Below are 21,532 nucleotides of genomic sequence, written 5' to 3' on the forward strand. Positions count from 1 at the left end.
GTGTGTGTGAGGAAGATTGGCCGTGAGCTAACATCTGTGCCAGTCTTCCTCTATTTTATGTGGGATGACACTACAGCATGGCTTGATGAGCAGGGCTAGGTCCGCACCTGGGATCTGAAGCTGTGAACCACCGGCTGCCGCAGCGGAGAGCTGGAACTTAACCACTACACCACCATGCCAGCTCCTGTCTGTGTTTTTTTAAAGAAATATTTCCCTAATTACTCCAAGGATATAAAGACGTTCTTCTATATTATCTTCCAGAATTTCACACTTAGATCTAAAATCTATCAAGAATCTATTTTTGTGTGTGGTGTGAGTTAGATCAAGGTTCATCCCTCTCTGTCTTTGTCTCTCTTTCTACGTATATATGGAAAGATAGAGATGGATATATCCAGTTGGCCCCACAACAGTGATCAAAGTACTCAGCTTTTCTCCACTACTATTGAGTGCTGTCTTTCTTATAAATCAAATGACCAACTATATCTAGGCGTGTATCCGGACACTCTTTTTTGTTTCATTGATTTGTCTATCCTCATGCCAATAGCACACCATCTTAATTACTGTAAGTCCTACAATTTTGTTCTATCTCATGACTGTCTTGGCTCTTTTTGGTTGTTTCCATTTTGAATTGGAATTTGGCACTGAATGTATAGACAGCTTGAAGAGAAATCACACTTTTATAATGTTGACATTTCTAATACAAAAACCTAGCATATCCCTTTATTTATTTATTTTTCTCGATAATATTTCATAGTTTTCTCTGTAGAGATCTTACATATCTTATTGCAGTTATCCCTAAGTATTTAATGTTTTTTGGTGTTATTCTAATTTTTAACTTTTTCTGTTTATATTTCACTTTTGCCTTGTCTCTTCCCATGCTTTAATTTTTCTCCCCAGCACTTTTCAGCCTGTCACACACAATTTTATTATTATCGACGTCCTTTCACTAGAATGTAACGTCCATGGAGAGTGGGAAATTTTATTTGTTTCATTACCGTTGTAACCCAGTGCCCAGGACAGTGCAGAGTAGGGATCTGATAAATGTATTGTATGAGTGAATGAATGAATGTATTTTGAAATGCTTGAGCAAGGAAAGGGAAAGAGAAAGGTGGTGGCTAAGAGATTTGAGATTTTTGTTTTTGTTTTATGCTGATGTTATTCTTGAATGTGTTAATAGTCTGAGGTAATCAAGCTAATATTGAAGGAGAAGTTGAAAATATTGAACAGAGTAGGCAATAATTGATGTCTCAATGGATGTAGAAGAACTTTGTCAAAGTGGGACATCTTCTGTTAAGACGCAGGATAAGAAGGCTGGAGGGAGGGACTAGGTAGTTCTTATTTAGATAATTTACAGATAGCTGCTCAGAAGTCAAAGCCATTCATTTCAGATGGCATAACGTCTCTGGATGATGTTGTACAAGAGCTCATCTGCTCAGAGTGGAGAGAATGACGGATCAGCAGAGAGTTGGAGGAAAGAGGTGAAGGTTAGGAAGAGTCACTGAGTAAAATAAGAATGGAGATTGATCAAGGACAAGTAAGCAAAGGGTACAGCTAAGGTTGGAGACCCTGGATTGGTTGTGGCCCCAAACCACATGATTATATGGTTTTCCTTAACAGTGCCAGTTGTTAAATTAAAGGAACAGAAACTCTACGTGGTGGATGGAGATTTTGGGCTTTTCTGGGAAGGGGCAAAGGAAGGAAGTCATGGAGAGTTGAAAGTATTAGTGCGAGAGTGGTTCCAGTGATCAAACTTGTAATCTAAGTTGATAAAAGCAACTTTCTTGAGTAATCAAGAAAATTGAGCTGTTGAATAACAGATTCTGTAATAGAGAGGTTATTGATCTCTTGAGAAGACAAGTTTCTAGCCATCTCTGGCTGTAACTTGAGGAGCATGAACAGTTAGTTTCCCTCCAAACTATACCTCCTTCACTAGCCAACTAGCTCTCTGAAAATCCCCATACTGTTGTCACCCCTAATAACAAATGAAAATCAGGTCATATGATAAACTATCAAATCTATCCACAGCTGTGAGATAAGGGACAGAGTATTTGAAACCAGGTCTGTCCCAGAACATCTGGGAAGCTACACTTCCTCTGCCTATCAGACTCTATGTTCCACTAAGGATTTTGAAGACTGTTTCAATGCCCCAACGCCCAGTGCTGTTCTTTCACAGAATAAGGCAACTCCAGTGTGCATCAACTCACCAAGGTGAGAGGTAAAATGTGGATGGATTAGGGGTGCTCTGGTTGGCCTTTCATGGAGGATTTCCCAAAGGAAGCAAGTCTGCCCACCTCACCTCGCTATAGCTCAACCTGGCTCTAATTAGGCAAACCCTGGGGTTTCGGTAGCAACTGTGCAGGATTTTGAGGGATACACCATGCTCTGCTTGGTTGCTAGGGAAACAACAGCAGAGGGCACTGGGGAAGCTGGGCACAGCAGGTAGCTGATGCTTGTGAGGCACAGGTCCTGTGGGAAGAGCATTTCCAGCTCCCGAGCTCCCAGTCTGGCAGATTTCACCATTCCTGGAATCATCAGTTACAAACAACAACAAAAACATTCCTTACTTTAGCATGAAGCCTGAAAGCATTTTCTCCTCACTCACCTTTCCTCAGTCAGATTTGTGTGTGTGTGTGTGTAAGTAACTGGCAAATAATAATTGTAAGATAACTGAATGAAGGTGATTTGCAGCTTAAAAGATGAAGGTTACCTCTTGTGATGTGGGGTGCATGAGAGGTCTCTGGTCAGAGACACCATTGAGAAAGAGGCCTGCAAAGTTTGAGAGATGTCTCCCACTATTTGCTGAGCAATGTAGGAAAACTCAGACTGAAACAAGAAAGGCGATTAGTTTCCTGTTCGGAAACAAAGAGGCGTCTGTGCAAAGTAAGCTACTGTATTCACAGGGGGCAGACACTGTATGTGAGGAATACATTCCAGCTGTATATCTCTCCCCTTCTTCACCCCAGTTGAAAAGTTCCAGTTAGTCTCAAGTAGAATCACACAATCTAAAGGAAGTACAGATGCATTAATAACCTGTTCCCAATCTTCTTAAGGACGCAGGAGGAAGATGTCCTGTAGGCCCTAATTATAATATTTGCATCAATTTTAAAAGATTTGGGGAACTCTCTGAACCTCACAATCTAACAGGATCTTTATTACGCAGAAAAGAAGACTGAGGTCTGAGGACATTAGTTACTCACCCAAGTCATGAAATAGGTAACAGAGAGAAATTGGATCCAAATTTTCTGACAGTATTAATAGCACTGCTTACTGAACACTTAACCCATTTGCCACCCTTTACATATATATTCTCATTTAATCCTCACAGTCATCCAGAAAAGTTGTATTAATATTTCTATTCTGTAGAAAAGGGAACAGCTCAGAGAAGTATTAAGTAAACTACTCAAGGTCACACAACTAGTTAGTGGTAGACACTGGATTCAAAGCCAGGTGCATCTGATTCTAAGAGCCAAGCATTTTTCACCAGATGACTCAGCATCTCTGACTTCAGAGTCTGGGTGTCTTTCATAGCATGGTATGAAGACCCCTCGGCAGTTGGATATTCATTGTGGAGAAGACAAAGCTGAATTCAGAAGCAAACATTTGAATATTATCCTAAACACACAGCTCCCTCTAGTTTTCTGCCCCACTGAGGGGATTGTGAGCAGTAGAGTCCTGCCCTGTCTGTCCTCTGATACAAATTCCCCTCCTCTTCCTGACCCAGCTTGAATGTGTGCTTCACACCTTGCCCTCACCTCTGAATGCCATCCTTTTCTATATGTTGGGCTCAAATTTGAGCTCTCAACTCTGACCCCCATACAAATTCTTTACCGTCTTTGTTTCCCCTCATTTTAATCTCCAGGATTATGTACTATGATAGCCTTTCTCTCCGTGCATTTTCTTTTCTAATAAACAAGATGACCTGAGATAAGCTGTACTCCCTCTTCCCTGGTCTTACCTCCATCTTCTCCTGAGTTAGTAAGGAGCCCTTATGTAATTAACTGGTTTGGAAAAAGGAAGATTTTAATTTATAGAAGTCTTGACCAAAACCTAATTTGAGGTAGGATGGAGATGCATTGTCGACTCCCATGATGCTGATGCTACATGAAGTCAATTAAATTTATACAAAAAACTTCTCTATCATTAACCCTTATCCTCCAGCCTAGGAAACAACTGTCACCAGCACTTGTGGGGTCCCCTTCCTAAATTCAGTCAACAATATTATGATCAATATTACAGACCAACTCATCTCCTATGTTGATGATAATAGGTCATAGCTTCTATAAGCACTCAGCTGCTTTCTGCTGGGCTCATTCATTTATCTGTAGTCAACCAGTTACCTCACTTTGGCCCTCCATCTCAGGAGAAAGACAGAAGAATTAACATTCAGAATATCCATAACGTATTAAAATATTTTTATAATGTCTATGAGGGAAGTTACTAAAGTAATGATGTCTCTATATCTGTAGACCTGTAAATATAGTGGGTGTCAGAATGTCTCTCCTTTTCTTTCCCTTATCTATTTTTCAGTTCTGTTTTTTCATACAACATAGATTTTATAGCATGGCTTAATTCAATCAATGGCACATTAGCAAATGTGAACAAGTGGAAACTTGAAAAGCCCTTGTGCTTGGGATTTGCCCTTTCTTGCTGTTTTCAGAACCCTGAGACCATTATCATGTTAAAAAGCCCAAGCTAGCCTGCTGGAGAGTGAGAGGCTATTATGGAGAACTGAGGCGCCCTAGCCAGCAGTCTGCCAATAGGCAGACACAGGATAGGGCCATCCTGGATCATCCTGCCAGCTGACTGTAGATCCTTGAATGAGCCCAGCAGAAAACAGCCAAGCTGACCTAGACAAAAGACCCACCCAGCCAATCCACAGAATCACAAGCTACATAAATGGATGTTGTTTCAAGTGTCTATATTGTCGGAGTGCTTATTATGCAGCAAAAGCTAACTGATGGAGTGGGGAAAGAGATAGTGATGAAGTCAGGATGAGGTCACAGTCTGGCATTTATTTAGCCTCAGTTTAAATGTCTATAAAATATAAATAATTATATTTCCCAGATTTGTTATTAAGCAAGATGGGAATGATTCAGAAGAGAGAAAAAAATATAAAATGCGGGATGGTCAGTGGAGAATTGCCAGAGTGATATCCTTGAGTAGGGAAGAGGGCATGCAATCTTGTTCACAAGTGGAAGGGTGAGTCTAAAACAGGAATCAAGACAGTTCTCTATTTACAGGCCAAAGGCTGGTAGATGCCAATAAATAAACAAATGCACATTGTGGGGGAAGCATGGGGAAGTTCTCTTCTGATAATGTCTATATTTTTAATGAAATGAAAAGCAAGGTCATCTGCTAAGAATGAGGATGGAGAAGGAGATGTTGAAGGTTTTAGGAGAGAGAAGACAATATTAGATATCTATCTGGACAAGTTTTAGAGGGAATACAATAAAGACTGACAAACATCAATGTGTGTTACGTGTCAAATGTTAATTTATTGAAAAATATTGTGATGCAACTATACCATAAAGTGCTATACAGACTATTAAAATCATATTTTTAAACGACTGATTAAAGTCAAAATATTTGAAAGTCAAAGTTAAGAGCAAAAAGTAGGATACAAAACTATATGTAAAATATGGCCACACAAAAATATTTTCACACAAGTGGATAAAAATAAAACTAGACATAAATATGCCAACACGTTAACAGTAGTGTTCTCCGGGTATGGAAATTTCAGTAACTTTTATAACTTCTTTAGACTTTTATGCATTTTCTAAATTTCTTACAAAGAAGATGTTAAAAAAATAGGAAAAGAAACAATTGATGCTATTCTGATAACAAACTAACAATGGGAACAACAGTTTCTTCCTTCCCTTCCCCTGCCTCCTAAAGGCAGATTTGAAATACTGGAAATTTCCAATAGTGGTCAAAGTGCAATGGGAAAATAACAGAGAACACAGAAAATAAAAGAATTACAGAAGTATAGACCAGTTCATAAAGTATAGGAGCTTTGTTCTTAGGGCTGTCAAGCCCTTTCTTGTTTGCTACTGTTCTGAGATATTTATGTTCGCTCCCCAAATGGTCAGCAGCACTTCACATTTCCCTACCTTGATTTTATACCTCCCAGCCAGAAGCCTGCCTCCAAGTGCAGGATGCAGGTACGTGAATTCCCCAGTGCAGGAGGCCAGCAGGAAAACCTGGAGTTCCTTCAAGGTCAAGACCGTGGGAGGAAAGCCTCAGTCCACAGCATGCCTGGGTTTCTCCTTTATTTTGACCTCTTGGTTGGAAGACATGTTTCATAACCGCCACTTCACCATTCAGGTGAAACCCTGCCCCTACCCACAGTTGTAATATCCACAGAGTAACATTTTGGTTATAAAACAGCCATATCCAGCAAAAAATATTTTTTGACATCAACTTTAAGCTTGAGCTACAATTGTGGACAAAACTGAATCCCTATCATGAATATTAATATGATGTAGAAAAAGCATAATATAGTACAATGGCTTTCAAATTCTTTTGACTGTGAGAAATACAATTTATACCACATCCCAGTACATGCACGCACACACACGCGCGCAAATATGAAGACTAAAATAAAAGTTTCACAGGACGATGCTGGCTCTTACTACACGTGATACGCTCTGATATTTTTTTTTTTTATTAATGTTATGATAGATTACAAGCTTGTGAGATTTCACTTGTACATTTTTGTTAGTCATGTTGTGGGTACACCACTTCCCCCTCCGTACCCTCCCCCCACCCCCCCTTTTCCCTGGTAACCACCGATCAGATCTCCTTCTCAATATACTAATTTCCACCTATGAGTGGAGTCATATAGAGATCGTCTTTCTCTGACTGACTTATTTCGCTTAACATAATGCCCTGGAGGTCCATCCACGTTGTTGTGAATGGGCCAATTTCGTCTTTTTTTATGGCTGAGTAGTATTCCATTGTGTATATATACCACATCTTCTTTATCCAATCATCAGTTTCTGGGCATGTAGGCTGGTTCCACGTCTTGGCTATTGTAAATAATGCTGAGATGAACATAGGGGTGCAACGGACTCTTGAGATATCTGTTATCAGGTTCTTAGGATAGATACCCAGTAATGGGATGGCTGGGTCATAGGGTATTTCTATTTTTAACTTTTTGAGAAATCTCCATACTGTTTTCCATAGTGGCTGTACCAGTTTGCATTCCCACCAACAGTGTATGAGGGTTCCTCTTTCTCCACAACCTCTCCAACATTTGTCGTTCTTGGTTTTGGATGTTTTTGCCAATCTAACGGGGGTAAGGTGATATCTTAGTGTAGTTTTGATTTGCATTTCCCTGATGATTAGCGATGATGAACATCTTTTCATGTGTCTATTGGCCATATTCATATCTTCTTTTGAGAAATGTCTGTTCATGTCCTCTGCCCATTTTTTGATCGGGTTGTTTGTTTTTTTGTTGTTAAGCAGTGTGAGTTCTTTGTATATTATGGAGATTAACCCTTTGTCGGATAAGTGGCTTGTAAATATTTTTTCCCAAGTAGTGAGCTGTTTTTTTGTTTCAATTCTGTTTTCCCTTGCCTTGAAGAAGCTCTTTAGTCTGATGAAGTCCCATTTGTTTATTCTTTCTATTGTTTCCCTCAACTGAGGAGTTACAGTGTCCGAAAAGATTCTTTTGAAACTGATGTCAAAGAGTGTACTGCCTATATTCTCTTCCAAAAGACTTATTGTCTCAGGCCTAATCTTTAGGTCTTTGATCCATTTTGAGTTTATTTTGGTGTGTGGTGAAAAAGAATGGTCAATTTTCAATCTTTTGCATGTGGCTGTCCAGTTTTCCCAGCACCATTTGTTGAAGAGACTTTCTTTTCTCCATTGTAGGCCCTCTGCTCCTTTGTCGAAGATTAGCTGTCCATAGATGTGTGGTTTTATCTCTGGGCTTTCAATTCTGTTCCATTGATCTGTGGACCTGTTTTTGTACCAGTACCATGCTGTTTTGATCACTGTAGCTTTGTAGTATGTTTTGAAATCGGGGATTGTGATTCCGCCGGCTTTGTTTTTCTTGCTCAGGATTGCTTTAGCAATTCGCGGTCTTTTGTTCCCCCATATGAATTTTAGGATTGTTTGTTCAATTTCTGTGAAGAATGTTCTTGGGATTCTGATTGGGATAGCATTGAATCTGTATATTGCTTTAGGTAGTATGGACATTTTAACTATGTTTATTCTTCCAATCCATGTACAAGGAATGTTTTTCCATCTCTTTATGTCATCGCCTATTTCTTTCAAGAAAGTCTTGTAGTTTTCATTGTATAGATCCTTCACTTCCTTGGTTAAGTTTATCCCAAGGTATTTTATTCTTTTCGTTGCGATTGTGAATGGGATAGAGTTCTTGAGTTCTTTTTCTGTTAGTTTATTGTTAGTGTATAGAAATGCTACTGATTTATGCACGTTAATTTTATACCCTGCTACTTTGCTGTAGTTGTTGATTATTTCTAATAGTTTTTCTGTGGATTCTTTAGGGTTTTCTATGTATAAGATCATGTCGTCTGCAAACAACGAGAGTTTTACTTCTTCGTTACCTATTTGGATTCCTTTTATTTCTTTTTCCTGCCGAATTGCTCTGGCCAGCACTCCAGTACTATGTTGAATAGGAGTGGTGAAAGTGGGCACCCTTGTCTTGTTCCTGTCCTCAGAGGGATGGCTTTCGGCTTTTGTCCATTGAGTATGATGTTGGCTGTGGGTCTATCATATATGGCCTTTATTATGTTGAGGTACTTTCCTTCTACACCCATTTTACTGAGGGTTTTTATCATAAATGGGTGTTGGATCTTGTCGAATGCTTTCTCTGCATCTATTGAGATGATCATGTGGTTTTTGTTTTTCATTTTGTTGATGTAGTGTATCACGTTGATTGACTTGCGGATGTTGAACCATCCCTGTGTCCCTGGTATAAATCCCACTTGATCATGGTGTATAATCTTTTTGATGTATTGCTGTAATCGGTTTGCCAAAATTTTGTTGAGGATTTTTGCATCTATGTTCATCAGTGATATCGGCCTGTAGTTCTCCTTCTTTGTGTTGTCCTTGTCAGGTTTGGGGATCAGAGTGATGTTGGCTTCATAGAATGTGTTAGGGAGTTCTCCATCTTTCTCAATTTTCTGGAACAGTTTGAGGAGAATAGGTATTAAGTCTTCTTTGAATGTTTGGTAGAATTCTCCAGAGAAGCCGTCTGGTCCTGGACTCTTGTTTTTGGGGAGGTTTTTGATTACCGTTTCTATTTCCTTACTTGTGATTGGTCTATTCAGATTCTCCATTTCTTCCTGATTCAGTTTGGGGAGATTGTAGGAGTCTAGGAATTTGTCCATTTCTTCCAGCTTGTTCAATTTGTTGGCATATAGTTTTTCATAGTATTCTCTTATGATCTCTTGTATTTCATTGGTATCTGTTGTGATTTCTCCTCTGTCATTCCTGATTTTATTAATTTGCGATTTCTCTCTTCTTTTCTTGGTGAGTCTGGCTAGGGGTTTGTCAATTTTGTTAATTCTTTCGAAGAACCAACTCTTTGTTTCATTGATCCTTTCTATTGTCTTTTTTGTTTCAATATCATTTATTTCTGCTCTTATTTTTATTATTTCCCTCCTTCTACTGACTCTGGGCTTTGTTTGTTCTTCTTTTTCTAGTTCTGTTAGGTGTCGTTTGAGGTTGCTTACGTGAGCTTTTTCTTGTTTAGTGAGGTGAGCCTGTATTGTGATGAATTTCCCTCTTAGGACTGCTTTTGCTGCATCCCAAATGATTTGGTATGTCGTGTTCTCATTTTCATTTGTCTCCAGATAATATTTGATTTCTTCTTTAATTTCTTCAATGATCCATTGTTTGTTGAGAAGCGTGTTGTTTAGTCTCCACATTTTTGCACCTTTCTCTGCTTTTTTCTTGTAGTTGATTTCTAGTTTAATAGCGTTATGATCAGAAAAGATGCTTGATATTATTTCAACTCTCTTGTATTTATTGATGTTTGCTTTGGTTCCCAAAATATGGTCAATCCTTGAGAATGTTCCATGTGCACTTGAGAAGAATGTGTAGCCTGCTGTTTTTGGATGAAGTGTTCTATATATATCTATTAAGTCCATCTGGTCTAATTTTTCATTTAATTCTATTATTTCCTTGTTGATTTTCTGTCTGGATGTTCTGTCCATTGGTGTTAATGGTGTGTTGAGGTCCCCTACTATTATTGTATTGTTGTTGATGTCTTCTTTTAGTTCTATTAAGAGTTGCTTTACAAATTTTGGTGCTCCTGTGTTGGGTGCGTATATATTTATAAGTGTTATGTCTTCTTGGTGGAGAGTCCCTTTTATCATTATATACTGTCCCTCTTTATCTTTCTTTATCTGTTTTGCTTTGAAATCTACCTTGTCTGATATTAGTATAGCGACACCTGCTTTCTTTTGTTCATTATTAGCTTGGAGTATTGTTCTCCATCCCTTCACTCTGAGTCTGTGTTTGTCTTTGGGGCTGAGGTGTGTTTCCTGGAGGCAGCATATTGTTGGATCTTGTTCTTTGATCCATCCTGCCACTCTGTGTCTTTTGATTGGGGAGTTCAATCCATTTACATTTAGAGTGATTATTGAGACGTGGGGGCCTACCACTACCATTTTGTGTCTTGTTTTCCGGTTTTCTTCAGTTTCCTTTGTTTCTCGTCCAATAGTTTAATCTGTTCTGATGTAGAGCTGCTACTCTCTGTTGTTGTCCTTCTACTTATCTCCTCTGCTCTTGGTTTTGTAGCCCCTTTCCTTTTTTGGATTTTTCAGGAATGAGGGTTTTCCTGAAGAGGAGGTTTTGTGGCAATGAACTCCCTTAATTTTTGTTTATCTGGGAAAGTTTTTATTTCTCCATCGTATTTGAAGGATATTTTCGCTGGGTAGAGAATTCTCGGCTGTAGATTTTTGTCCTTCAGATTTTTGAATATATAATTCCACTCTCTTCTAGCCTGTAAAGTTTCTGCTGAGAAATCTGCTGATAGCCTGATGGGGGTTCCTTTGTAGGTTAGTTTCTTTTGCCTGGCTGTCCTTAATATTTTCTCCTTGTCGTTGACTTTTGCTAGCTTCACTACTATATGCCGTGGAGTTGGTCTTCTTGCATTGATAAAGTTTGGAGATCTATTGGCTTCTGTCACCTGAAGATCCATCTCCCTCACCAGATTTGGGAAGTTCTCAGCCATTATTTCTTTGAATAGGTTTTCTGCCCCTTTCTCCTTCTCTTCTCCCTCTGGTATACCTATAATCCTTACGTTGCATCTCCTAATTGTGTCTGATAATTCTCGGAGAGTTTCTTCATTTCTTTTAAGTCTTGCTTCTCTCTCCTCCTCTGCCTGCAACAATTCTATATTGCCATCTTCCAAATTGCTAATTCTTTCCTCCATATTATCGGCCCTACTGTTCAGAGCATCTAGATTTTTCTTAATCTCCTCTATTGTGTTCTTCATTTCCAATATTTCTGTTTGGTTCTTCTTTATCGTATCAAACTCTTTTGTGACATAGCTCCTGAACTCGTTGAGTTGTCGGTCAGAATTCTCTCTTAATTCATTGAGAATCTTAATGATGGCTGTTTTGAAGTCATCATCATTTAGGTTATATATCTCATTTTCTTTGGGATTGTTTTCTGTGTATTTGTTACTTTCTTTCTGTTCTGGAGATTTAATGTATTTTTTCATATTGCTTGATGTTGTTGATTTGTGCCTCCGCATGGAGATAGAGTTTAGTTGCTCCTTTCACTTGTTTCAGCTGCTGCGGTGGGGGGAGCAGCTGTTTATACTTCACCAACCAGGAACCCTGTCCGTAGTTGCTAACTGGGCCTGGGCCCCTCTTCGTAGCCACAGTGGCCCTTTGGATTCCCTCCTCTGTCGTGGGGGCCGTCACAGGGGGGCTTCAGGCTGCAGGTGCCTACTGTTGTTGCCCACCTAGATGCGCTCTCTCCTTGGGGTCTGCAATGGTGTTATGGGCTTTTCCAGCGGCCAGGGGTGGGATCACTTATGTTTGTCGCTCCGTTGCTGTCGGCACCCACCAAATCTCACTTGTCCTCTATGGGTCGCAGGAGAGCTATTGGCATCTTCTACAGTCTGTGGTTAGTACACCTAGCTATGCTGCTTTTGCCCTGGGGTCTTCCAGCCTTGAGGCTGGCGGCTGGGTGCCTTCTACTGGTGCTGTGCAGAGGCTTTCCCTAAGGCTGCTGTGAGCCTGTAGGGTTTCCCCCTAGGCTACTAAGCTGGGTCTCTGGAACTCTCTCCAGCCCCAGTCCTCTCCGAGATCTCCGGCAATCCCTAGCCTCACGGGGTGGGCAATGGCAGCTGGGGGTCGCCCCGCCCTCTGGGATTCTCTCCGGGCCTCTCCCGGAGCCGTGAATGCTCAGCGTGGCCCCTCTGCTAACGGCACACAGAGAGTTTTGTCTGCTGCCTGGGCGGAGCTCCGGCACTTCCCCTCCGGGTCGCCGAACCGGCCTTTGAAAGTTCCCCTGCCCCGGTCCTCTCCGAGATCTCTGGCAATCCCTAGCCCCACGGGGCGGGCAATGGCAGCTGGGAGACCTCCGTGCCCTCCGTGTCTCTCTCTGGGACCCTCCGGGCGCCCCGAGCACCAGGCTGGGTCTCCCTGCCAATGGCGGGGAGAGACTCTCCCCGCGGGCTCAGGTGTGCAACTCCAAAGTTTCCCTCTGCGTTTAGGAGTAATTGCGGGGGGTTTAGGTAGGGTTCTGGTCACCTGTTTCCACCGTCGCTCCTTTGTTGTGTTCTCGCTCCTGCCCTAGATGTGTGTGGATCCTCTGGGGGCGTCCGTTGGAAGAAAGCCGCTTGCGGGTACTAGGCTGCCCGTCGGGGTCGGAGAGTTTTCACCTATTTCCACATCCTCCCGGAGGAAAGTCCATCCGCCTTCCGATGTATAGTCGCGTGGGTGTCTCAGACGTCCTGAGATGCTGTCTGGATATCCTTTGTCAAGCGATAAGTGTCCAAATAATTGTAGACTCGAAGGGCGAGAGACAAAGAGGACTACTCACGGCGCCATCTTGGCTCTCCCATCTCTGTAAGTCTACGCTCTGATATTTTAAAAATTCATTTTATGAGTCATGAGTAGGTCACAAACCAAGTGTTGAAAAACTCTGTCGTAATAAAAAGGACAGAGGATTTGGAATCAGAGACCTGATTAAATTCCCAACTCTGTGGTTGATTGGCTGGGTGATCTTGGCACATTATTTAACCTTTCTTGGTCTCAGTTTCCTCATCTATAAAATTGAGCTAATAGCACCCATTTCAGAGGGTATGTCTAAGGATTAAATATTATAATATGTGTGAAGTTCTTAGCACAGTCCTAGTACGTAGAGAACATTTACTATGGGGCAGCTATTGTTATTACTGTTAGTGTTATTGTTACTTAGAAGTTATTATATTATGCAAGGTGAGGAATGCAATTCCCTGACTTGTGGTGTAACACAAAATTAGGTGCTCAGTCAACACCTAGGGGAGTCTGGTTCTGTAGACAACGAATGCTGTGCTAGGTCTATGTTGCTTAGACAGGAAGAGAGGGACTGGGTTATGAATATCAGCACTGATCCTGCCAACAAAGGGAGTGGATGCAACAGAAGCAGGCAGGCATCTCCCATCTGTAAGAATATTCTGTACCCTTTTTCTTTTTCTCTGTTGGTTAAAGAAAATTGTAGACAATGTAGCATAACCTTATGATTTAAAAAAAGGTTGTAGAAAAGGAAAAAAGAACATGTATTCAACGAGGAGGGTTCAATTTAACTACTCTAAGGACTGTCATGCATCTTTGAAAAGTCTTTTAAGAGAAAAGCTGGCTGATTTTTAAAAACATTGGGACTCCAGTGTTTTAAAAACCTTATAATCCAGGGTCATGGTGATGTGAGCACATATGAAAACTGTTCAAAGAGGGAAAACAAAGTCCATCTAAAGAAACTACCTGGGAGCACAGAGGAAAAGTTATTCGGAGAAATGACCACGACTTCCTGTCTCATTCTGAGGGAGCAAACGGCTCTGACCCACACCACTCGGTGAATCTTGTCTACCTGCAAAATAGCTCCATAATTCATCTCCCTCCAGTAAGAGATGGTGGAGATCGGCTCTCTGTCTGTTAATTGACTGTCTAATAATTCAATATGAAAGAGACCATTAGAAATCCTTTTAAATGACTTACAATTCAAGATGAACATTAACATATATATTTTCTCTGTTCAACAAAAAGTTATTAACCAAAAAAAAAAAAAAAAAGGATGAAGACGAAGAAGAAAGAACATAGAATAAAGAATCCTTTCCCCCTTTTGGAGTTATCCAAAGCATTTACATTAGCCTGAGTGTGACAAATGGATGTGTCACCTGGCTGAGAGATAAGAATCTCTGACCTTCCGATGCTTGAGTGAGCCATTAGGGCAAATTATGAAAAAGCAAACTTCAGTGCCAAGGGATTACGCCCTTTTAGGATCTCAAATGCTGGATCACCTGTCGTTCCTCTTTCTCTGCCCCCTCCCCTTTTGACCTTTATCTAGCTTTTTAAAACTATAATCCGGATGAATGGGAATTCATGCTTGGTGATTTATAGGATTTACTTATGTAAGCTGGTAAATGATCCAAAATTACTTAAGTCTCTTCTCACGGCCAGAATTGCTGTTTCGTGATCTGGATGAAAAGAGAGATGCCTTGCTAAATCAGATGGGCAGGTGTGCTTTTGGGACCTACTGAACCAACTGGCAGTTTCCATCAGTTGTACTCGGTAGCTAGAAATTCTACAAAGAGAGAAACTCTGTAGAAGGTTATTGTCATTGCATTTTGAACTCGTGTGAACAGTTCGGTGGAATTAAATCCAGACCCTTCATTTGCACTCATTTGCAGTGCATTTAAAGTGTCAAGAAGACTGAAGCACCTTGCCCAATGTCACAAAGCCAGTTGGTGGCAGGCTAAGCCTCCTGACGTTTGGTCTAGTGCTCCTGTCAGGATACCACAATGCCGTACCTGAAGCAGAATTCTTCCTATTTCCCTGATTCACAGGAATCTGGATGGACGTTTCCCCAAGGTTTTTGTGATAATCAAGAAATTACTGATTGTTTAGGTGTGCATGATCTTTTGCTAATAGAAAGTGAAATAACCACACTCACAAACCAGAATTTCTTCACCCAGAGAACTATCTTGGAAAGGAAAAAAAATACAAAACACAATGACTGCATACAGATTATTTCTCCACGGAGGGAGAAGCCGTTCCAGAGGCATTAATTTTCAAGCAAATTGACTAATGTTTTCATGTGTTTGGGTTAAAATGAAAATAAATCATGGTTTATGGATTGTATCTAAAGTCAGAAAAGAATTTTAACGTCGCTGTGTGTTTATGAAGACCTAATTCTCACATGTTTATCAAACATGCAGACGGGATATTTTCTAGTTCTTTCTTTTCAATATTTTGTTAGTTTTATTAATGTCCATTATACCATTATTTCTATCTTGTTGGGAGAAGACAGAGGAAAATGTGGAGAGAGATATAAAAGAGAAAACAAGGGGTGGTATGTGGAATATTGCTATAAAAGTAAGAAAAAGCAGAGCGAAGAGTTGTAAGAGAAAAGTCAAGTTCAAGTTCAGATTTTGAAGACATTTGTGTCCTGCTTCATAAAATCATGTTACTCTCCTGATAAAGAAGAAGGAAGGAGAAATGTTTTATGGGCTTGTATTTCCTACCCAGTAAAGTAGGTATTTACAACCTGTTAACAACCTACCTTTCTAAATGTCTAGTCACTCTGCCCTGCATAATGTTTTCTGGTTAAAATTTTTTATTCATCATTTGCCAAATACTGTATGCCATTCATTTTTATATTTTTCTATGTATGCCTGTAAATACCTATTTAACTTGGAATATCTTTCTCTCGTCCACCTACAAACTTCACTTTTTCTTTAAAACACAGGACATTATTCACTTCCTCTAGCCAGAATTAGTCCCACCTTAATCTATGCTCCCACAGCACTTTTTCCACACATTTTTAAATACTATTTGCCATATTTGTTAAAGGTATTCATTGATGATTTTATTTCCTTTGATAGAATATGAATTCCTTAAAGTTAGGGATGCGTGTTATTTATCATCCCTGTATACGCTTGACACATGGTTAATACATGTTTGTTGAAATGAATTTGTGTATGCATTCTCATATTCCCTGCAAGAGAGTAGGGAACAGATTTCAGCCCTTCTGATTGATATTGAAGCCCAGTTCTCTTTGTTGGACTGTTCAGATTCCTTAACTCTCCAGCTCTGTTTCAGTGCTTCCTCACCCACCCCAGCTGGAGCAGTCATGCTCTAGTGAGTCCAGATGGTTGGCATGGGCTTTGGGCAGCTGGGTGGGGAACGCACCTTCCATCTGATTGCACTCACCATGGGTGGGCAGGTGCCCTCTGTCAGGATGGCTGCAACCAGAAGCCAAATAGGTGGTTCACGGAGGTAAAGGCAGTGAACGGGAACTGCCGTGTTTCCAATCCCAAGGTTGACTGGAGCTTAGGAGATACTATATTGACCTTGAAATAACTGGTCCCTCCCTGTCCAGGTCATTTCCGTGATCACTGGCTAAGGGCTTGGCTTCTTCCTCAGATGCATTTCCCTTCAATTCCATATCCAGCTTGAGAAATAAGTCATCAAGAACCACAATGCCTTATGTGGTCAGTTGTCTGGAGTGCTACCAAATTCTCCTTAGGTGGTGGAGGTTTATAACGCCACAGACTATGTCCAGATGGGCAATTACAGGTAAACAAAGGAGGTAGAGAGGCCAGCTTCATTTGACTCCGGAGAGCTCTCCGAGGGGCTGATCAAGCTCTTTCCAATCTGGAGCCTTCCCTGATGTGTCTGATCGTTCACACCACTTCCAAGCCACCATTATTGCTCCCAGGATTTTGCAATAGCCTCTCAACTGGTTTCCTGGCTTCTGCCTTTCTATCTCCTTGTATTTCCCTCCTAATAAAGTATTATTTTCTTTTCAGTAAAACTCAGTTCAGGTCATTCCATTGCACAAAACCCTCCAATGGTTTTCCATTTCCTTCTGAGTAGACGCCAATGTTATTTATAAGGCGCCATGTATCTTAGCTCCCATTACCTCTCTGACCTCATTTTCTATGCTTCTGTCCCTCCCTTTCTCTACTTTAGTCCCACTACCCTCCCTGTGGATCCTCAAACATTCCAGGCCTCCCTATGCATCTTCAAACATTCTAGGGCCTTTGAACTGGCTGTTCAGTTTTGCCTAGATTGTTCTTTTCCCATCCCCCCCTTACATAACTGCATAACTACCACCCCCACCTCCCCTCCTTCAAGCCTCACCTGACCACCCTTTCTAGAATCAAAGCAATCTTCCCCAAGACAATGCTAATCACTCTTCCTGTATTATTTTTGTCTGTAGTACTTGTTACTAGCTGATGTACATATTTTACTGATTTATTGTTTTGTTGTCTATGTCTTCCCTGTAGAATGCACACTCCAGGATGGCAGGATTATCTGTGTTTCAATCACTATCATACTCCCAGTGCCCAGAGCAGTGCCTGGAACATAGTAAGCAATATCTCTTGAATAAACACAAGATATTGGACAGGTTAATCACAGTGTCTGCTACATACACAATTCTCTTTTTAATAGAAAAAATATTATCCATAGTTCTTGCTGAGATAATCCTTTTTTGCTTCAGCAGTGGCCATGTTCTGTACCTCATAACTCTTTGTTCCATCCTCCTTTACTTCTACCTTAATTGATTGGACCAGGGGTGGGCACATGACTCAAGGGCAATCTGCCCATAGACTGCTCAGTGGTCTGGATGAAAAAACTCTAACCTAACAGGGATCACAATGATTATCTAGGTTAATTAGAGACTCTCTCCTAGGAATCTAAAGTAGGAAATAAGAGAGGAATTCCTCAGATGGAGGAGAAGGGGAATATAAAGAGGGAGAAAAGAAAATGACTCCCATGAACTTCAATGCCCTAGCACTGAGGGCAAGGAACACTCGCTGCTGAAGGAGTAACCCAGCTGTGAAGAGTTTCTAGAGTTCTCTGAGAGTCCTGTCTTTCCTATTATGTATGACCTCACAATAAATCCTTACAAAAAGAAGTTGTAAACCTCATCTTTGCCTAAATCAAGCAACCTAAGTTTACCTGGCTGCAGATCATTTTTGTCTGATTATCAAAATACTGTTCCAGCTTAGGCCAAAGAATCTTCCAGACTAAAATTTCTTAATAATAATATGCAAAACTTATTGAGCATTTAGTATATATCAAGAACTGTGCCAATCACTCTATATATTCTAGCTAATAACACTAGGAAGTGTGTATATATAAATATTCTGAAATTCATAAAATGTTGCACAAATATCCAAGTCACTGTTTTCTTACAACTGGACCACCAAAACAGCCTTCTATTTGGTTTCCCTGTTTGCGTTCTTGTCCCAGTACACACTGTAGAGGAGACACAGAAACAAGAGTAATTTCTAAAGAGAATAATCAAGTTATACCAGTCTTCTGCTCAAAACCATTCAGTGGATTCCCATCACATTTAGAATTAAATTCAGGCTCCCTAGATAGCCACAGGGCCCTTGAATCTCCAGTCACTACCTCCCTTTCTGCCTCACGTCTCCCAGAGCAAGGAGAGCCTCGCTCTGATGCTTCAGTCAGCCCACCTCCACAAGCCCCTTAATTTTGCCTTAGTTTTCTTGTACCAGCTGATCCCTCTGTCTCGCTGCCTTCTTCTCAATGTTCAGGCATTAAATCAAATACCATCTTCTCAGAGAAGCTTCTCCAGCCATTCTCTAGACCTGCACTATCCAACTCAGTAGTCATCAGCCACATACGGCTATTGAGCACTTGAAATGTGGCTTGTCTGAATTGAAATGGGTTGCAAACGTAAGTGTAAAAAACAAACCGAATTTTAAAGACCTACTGTGAAAAAAAGTACAAAACATCCCAGTAATATTACATGTTGAAGTGATGATATTTGGCATATATTGGGTTAAATGCAACAATATTAAAATTGATCTCGTTTTTTAAACTTGTAAAGGGAGCTACTAGAACATATGTGGCTTGTATTATATATTTCTATTGGACAGCACTGATGCATACCATTACTCTGTTTATTTTCTTCTTATTGGACAGCACTGATGCATACCATTACTCTGTTTATTTTCTTCTTAGCATTCATGACTCTGAAATTATTTTACTTGTGTGTTTATTTCCTGACTCCACCACAAAAATGAAAGCTCCAGGAGAGCTGGAACTTTGTTGTGTTCACTGCTATATTTCAAGCACCAGAATAGTGACTGGCAGATAGCGGATGCCAAGTAAGATTCACGGATGATTAATGAGTAAAGTAATGGGGACTTATTTTTTATCAACTCTTCTCTCCTTTCAATGGATTATGTTCAATTGTGTCCTGATGTCTTTGGATTAATAATAATTCTTTTCTATTATGACATTACTGTTTACATAGACCAAGAATCAGCAAACTTTTTCTGTAAAGGACCAAATAATGAACATTTTAGGCTTGCAGGACAGACTGTCTCTGTCACAACCACTCAGATCTGCCTCTATGGCGTAAGTGCAGTCATAGACAATATGTAAACAAATGAGCTTGGATGTCTTCCCAATAAAACTTTACGAAAAACAGTGGTGCGCTGGATTTGGCACATGGGCAGTAGTTTGTTGGCCCCTCCTTTAGACAATTCAAAGATAACATTTTGACCACAAACACTTTTGAATCAATTAATATATATATATTGAGCTCTTGCCATATATAGTGCTGTGGGAAAGACAGAAACGAATACGGTATGTTCCCAATCTTCAAGTGCTTATATATTAGCAGTAGAAACCAGATATGTAAATAGTTACATAAAATTCTTAATAAATATGTAGATATTAAAGCCATAGCCAAAAAGCCATGTATAAAGGGTGATGATTCTTTCCACACCCTGATATAATGGGAATACTGAGATGGATGTGGAAAAACTATAGAACTTGGACATTCAACTAGCAAGAAAGGGCTCACTTCAACTTAAGTGCCGCGGAGAAACAACAGTTTGTTCTCCTGGGTAACAGTAGAAGAAGCTTTGGGTTCTGCTGAAATCTTTTGAAAAGATGCATCTTTGTGCCAACTGAGTAGACAGACAGAAATTCTCTAAGATGTTTAGCATAAATTTTTAAGTCTTTAGGAGAAATACCTTCCTAAAACATCTAAGTCCGACATTTTTTGCTTTCCATAAGGTCAATTCAATGTTTCCTTACAAAACGTGGAGTAGGGAAGGCAAGTCTAATGCCATTTGAATTCGAGTGACCTAATGGACTGGGCTCACTCAGTAACAAGACTGTGATTTTAATATTTTACACTTAGATCTCAGGGTATCATGATGTATCTTCAGCTTCTCCAACAAGTAGAATTACCCAGGACTTTCTAATAGGACCTAATGAGTATGAGCACTTTCCAGACAGAACTGTAAATTCTCTGAAGAACAGGTAAGATCTCACTAGTTTTGAACCAATAGTTCATTTCACAATCTTATTGAATTAGCCTCCTAGTTATTGAATATAGTCACCTATTCCCCAGGTAAGATCTTGCTTAACCTGGTAGTTTCAGCTTCCTGGACACACTCCTTCCCTCAAATGGGAGGATGGGAGGGAGAAGAGGAATGATCTACAGCTTAAAGCCAACCTTACTGTTAGCCAAATTTGCTTTCATTGTCTATTAATGTGCGAAGCCTATCTCTCTCTCCTTCCCTCTCCAACTCTCTCTCTTTTATTATCCATCTTGCTGCTGATGCAGCATCACTCCTGCGGTTTTTCCAGGAAAGAAAGGTGATTACCAGCTGAATGACAATTGGGTTAAACAAGTCCGCATTGGAGAGCCAGCTGCTGAAATCTGACATTATAACTACCACTTACAGCGGCATTTCTGGAGAGGAACTTACATATAATCATTGAAGTCACATCCTCTAGTGCGTGTCTATGCACGAAGGACAAAGGGATAAAAAGCGGGGAGGAGGGAGAGATGAATGAATAATAGCATTTGAATAGTGCTTTACAGTTTTCGAAGTACTTAGTATACATTATCATATACAGTATCATTTGGATAAAATACTATAAGAGGGTACCGCCATTCGTATATAAGTTACTTTGATGTATACTCATCCAGTTACACTGAATGTTCTCTGTTGGAAGGACCAAAATGGGAGATTAAAGTGGAAACTCAATGCACAAAAGACAGAAAATAGTAATTATTTCTTAAGGCAAGTGATATGCACCAAAGCCACATAACTAGTCTGTCTGGAGCTGGGACCAGGATTGAGGACTACACTTCTGAGTTTCCGTCCCATGAATTTTTCTACCTAGAATTAGGATTAAATTCTGGATGTAGAGGAAACTAGGCAGATTTATACATAAGTTGGATATATTAGCAGAAGATAGATAACAATAAGACTGAAAGGAATATCCCTTATTCAGTTATCTTGCTTGAACAATAGGACCTAACTCTCTACGTGGCATCAATC

This window comes from Equus caballus, chromosome 5, assembly GCF_041296265.1.
Source record: "Equus caballus isolate H_3958 breed thoroughbred chromosome 5, TB-T2T, whole genome shotgun sequence".
Taxonomy (NCBI): domain Eukaryota; kingdom Metazoa; phylum Chordata; class Mammalia; order Perissodactyla; family Equidae; genus Equus; species Equus caballus.